Below are 4,526 nucleotides of genomic sequence, written 5' to 3' on the forward strand. Positions count from 1 at the left end.
CTTTTAGCTCATAGCTCCGTCATCTCTTCACCGATTTGAGATATAATCATAGATTTGAACTCAGGGTGTCAAACCCTGCGATTGATGTAATTGGCCACGCCCAAGGTCTCATAGATTAACATACTCTAATCTTGTCTAAAAGAATTTAAATTTCAGGGTAGGCTGGTAGAGATCCTGAAGAGTAATAAAATGGAATCGGGTGTATGCGCGCCCCACGATTGGTATTACTAGCGCACAAAATATAGCTAAGAAAAAGGAATAAAATGTATCATAAATTAATTTACTCTAATCCTGCCTAATCGCGGCTTTTGTGGATTCCCTCTTGTTTTTTAGAAATAAACATGTTAAACTTTTAAGTGTAATTTCAGAATTTTCTTGACCTATTTTATAAATTCATCAGATTTTAATAAATTGAGATTTCACCTCACCCATGAAGAGTTTTTAAAGAAAATTTTATTCTTATACATTATTATTAGCAGCTTCAGAGAAAACGTGATTGGATGATACTTTCTTCAAATTAGGCACAATGAAACAATGCCAATTATATATCTAATTGTTTTAACGATTGAACTTAATTTATTATTTTTACTCGTCAATAGCATTTTTTTTCACAATACATATTATTTGACATACAGTGTAACCAAATTAATAAATTTAAACGTCAATAATTATATTTTTTACAAGAAACATTAACGCAATTCCTTCTGTTTACAAATAACAAAGGTAGTTTAAAAATTGTATAAATGTTTCTGTTTGCACTCACTATGCACCATGTTTAATACGAGATAACGTTAAAGAACTGTGAAATAAGATTTTAACATTTTACAGTAGTTCAAGTTTGAAACATATACGATTATGAAATCATTAAAATAAGATATATTTTTCAATTCGATGACATAAAATAATGAAGTTCAACTTAAGCATAAAGTATCCAAAAGAAAGAGCTAATCAGAGTTTTCACGTCAACACCAAAAGTAAAAGAAGAAATACATTATTATTAATTCCCGTGAACTAGTGTTCACGAGGGGAACAAATCGTCGACGGTCTTTGGATTGACTTGGTATCGTGTGTTTAGAGACTGTTTTTGTGTTCTTCGTCCTGCTTGTTGTTTTTGGTGAGTTATTATCATTATTTATTCTTCATTTAGTTATTTTTCGATTGTACTGTATCTGGAGCTCCTGGTGTATTATATGCATTCTGGCTTAACTGATGTGATCGATCAGCCGGGTGTCGCATATCAGACGGGTTAGATAACTAACTCTCCGCCTTCGTCCTACTGGTGATTCTCGTGAGTTTAAATCAACTGGTGACGCTGACTCTGACTGTGCTTTGCTGTCTGTTCCTCCTACTGTATCCGAACATCTGTCATCTGCTGCTGCTATTGTCTCCCACCCACTTCTGTCTCCGTGTCTACAGCCCCAAATTCCGGTGTTTTGCTCCTATATATACCATTACTACATCTCCTGTTTCCGTGTTGCTGCTCTTTGGTATGGATCCCCAGTTATTTTCTTCTCGACTTCTTTTTACCGTACTGCGTGTAAAGTTTTGTCTTCGAGCTGATATCCAACAGGTGATACCCAAGCGTAATGGCATGATTATCAAAACTACTAACCCGAACGTGTTTGATCTTTTCCTTACTAAAATGGGTCTCCTTAATCTTGGATCTTCTACTACTCTTTAGAAACATGGCTCTCCTTCTTTTAAACAGCACTCGCCACTGCGTCGGATACCATTCTTCTCCTGTGTTATCCGTGGTGTTGATCCTATCATCTCCGAAAAGGAAATCATTTCCGAACTGCTTGCTGAAAGGGTCTCTATCAAGCGGGCTATTTGCATTCAAAATTCTCCTGGCCTTACGTTTATGATCTGAGTCTTGGCTGAGAGCTGTGGTGTAATTGATCATCTACTTTATCATGGTGCCTTTCTCTGTCGTCAACGTTATCGTGAGGAATCTTCCCGTTCCCCAGCTTCCCAACTACTGTGTTGTGAAAATTTTTATGCTATAATGTTCGTCCTATTGCTAAATGTCCTAATCAGCCTGTTTGTTCCCAATGTCGGGCTTCACATCATTTTCGTCAATACAACCAGTTAGAATATCCTCCAATTTGTAACACATGTCATCTCGATCATTCCACCTATTCCCACTAATGCCGTGGTAAGCCTCCCCCTAAGTCTGATGATCCTGCTTCTGTTGCGCCAGTTCGTACAACTGATGCCATTACTCCTCCACCGAATTCTGTTTCTGCTGTCCCTGCCACTGAAGACATTATTCACTTTGTTACTCTTGTTCTCCAGAATATCCTCCCATATCAACGTGCTTTTGTCCTTGATAGTGTTACAACTGCTACTCGATCTGTGTTTTGCCTCAACATACAGACCACATATTCTGGCCTTAACTCTCATTTTCTTTATTGTCGCCTATGGGACCCTGTAAATACTGCATGTTAACGTTCTTATTTGCTAACATTCGTTTCTTTCTTACCAAGCTCATGCTATCGGAAATTCTTTAAAATGTCATATCTTATGACTGCATTCTTTTCAATAAGACTTTTCTCAAGCCTGCTCAGAGGATTCACTTGTCTGGCCTTTACTTTACATCGTTGTGAATTCCCACTGAGTCTTGGTAGGAGGGGTGTGGCTATTAGCACTCGTGTTCGTCTTCCAGTTCGGATTCATTCTCTTCCTCGGTCTTCATTCCCTGAGTATTTGATTGTTACTGTTTATTTCCCTTCTGGAATCATCACTTTTGGCACAATATATATTTACCTGGGTGTTCCTTTGGCTGATGACTTTTTCTCCAATTTGGACAGAACCTTTTGCAACTATATTATTGTGGCAGATATCAACTACCATGGCAGAACCCCTTCTGAGCTTTCAGTCCTCTTTATGCAACCTTTATGGTTTTCTGCTGCTGCTGCCTGCCCCTAGCTGTCTGGTTTCTAACCTTCCCCCTCTTATTTCTCGTCACATGTGTCCTCCTGTGGGTAGGGATCATCGCCCTATCGAAATTTGCCTCCATTCATTGTCTTCTCCATCTCAACGGACTTCATTTGTTCTCTTTCTTCTCTTGGTCACCAGTATTCTTTCTTCTGCTGGTTCTCTCCATATCCCAATGCTTTCTTACACTCCCAACAAACTGCCCTTATGTTGTCAGGAGCATAAGATTCTTTGGTCACCTCACTAATTTCAAAGTTTGCTTATATAACTGAGACCTAGTCTGCCTTGAAGAGAAACATTTTGATTATCCAACCGAATTTCAAGGAAGATAATGGAGCATTTATACCATTGCTATATGTGCACAGCGTGGTCACAAGTAAATAGACACCACCTTTTCAGAAAGAATGAGAATTTTCAGTCATATTCACATGAATTGATCTACTTATAATTTAATTGATATCTAGTAGATCTTCCTTTCGCTTCGTGGAGTTCGTTGATCCTTTGGGGGCATCGTGAGAATCATCTCGTCAATTTTAGATTGTGGGATTTTTGCCCACTCTTGCTTCAAAACTTGGAGTAGCTCGCTCTTCGAAGTTGGTTTTTTTGGTTATTTCTCGACTTGCCAGTCGAGAATGGCCCAGAGGTTTTCAATGGGGTTCATGTCAGGAGATGGGTTCGGCCAGGGCAACTTCTGGATACCATTTTCTTCCTGCAACTTTTAGGTGTTTCTAGCTGTGTGACACGGTGCTCCATCTTTCTGGAACAACGTTGTGTTCTTGTCCACGAAACCAGAGGAATAAGGTGGCAAGATTCCTTCCTCCAATATTTCGACGTACCTCACCAAGAGTTTTGGCTCAACAGAATGCAGCCAACTGTGAAGCATGGTGGTTTCAGCGTGATGGTTTGGGGAGCTGTTTGGGTTGGTGGAAGATCGAGCTTAGTGGAGTGCGTTGGCAACATAAATTTTGCGAAATCTGCAATCTGTTAAGTCAAAACTCTTGGTGAGGCATTTTCCAGACCCATATCCTTCCTTTTTTTTTTTTTTACTTCTCATAGTCCTTGTGGACCGTTGAGCCGATGGCAGATCTAGCTCTGCCATCGTTTCTAAAGCTGTTTCTGCAACCCACTTGACAGCCTTCCCTCTTTGAAAGGACGAGCATGTTTGGTGTGACGGGGATTCGAACCCGCGACCTTCAGATTGCGAGTCGAGCGCCTTAACCATGCCTGGCCAACATATCCTTCCACTGTTCGAAAATTGAGCGAATCTTGATTCGTCTGAGAATAATACGGTCTTCCAAAAGTCCAGAGGCTTGGTCATCATATCACTTGCCCACTTCTTTCGTCTGACTATGTTGGCAGGTCTTAATAAGGGCTTCCGTCTAGCTGCTCTACAACGATAACCCAATCTGTGGAGAATCCGTTGAACAGATTTCGGGCTCATCCCACCAGCTTTGGCCACTTCTGCAGTCGTTAATCTGAGATCCATTTCGATGCTCCTCTTGACAGCCCTTTTTGTCCTCTCCGACCAGGACGACCCGCTGCTCAGTTGTTTCCTTGCCGTGTTTCCTGGACTGCACGATGATTCTGTT

This window comes from Limulus polyphemus, unplaced genomic scaffold (genome assembly GCF_000517525.1).
Source record: "Limulus polyphemus unplaced genomic scaffold, Limulus_polyphemus-2.1.2 Scaffold337, whole genome shotgun sequence".
Classification (NCBI taxonomy): Eukaryota; Metazoa; Arthropoda; class Merostomata; order Xiphosura; family Limulidae; genus Limulus; species Limulus polyphemus.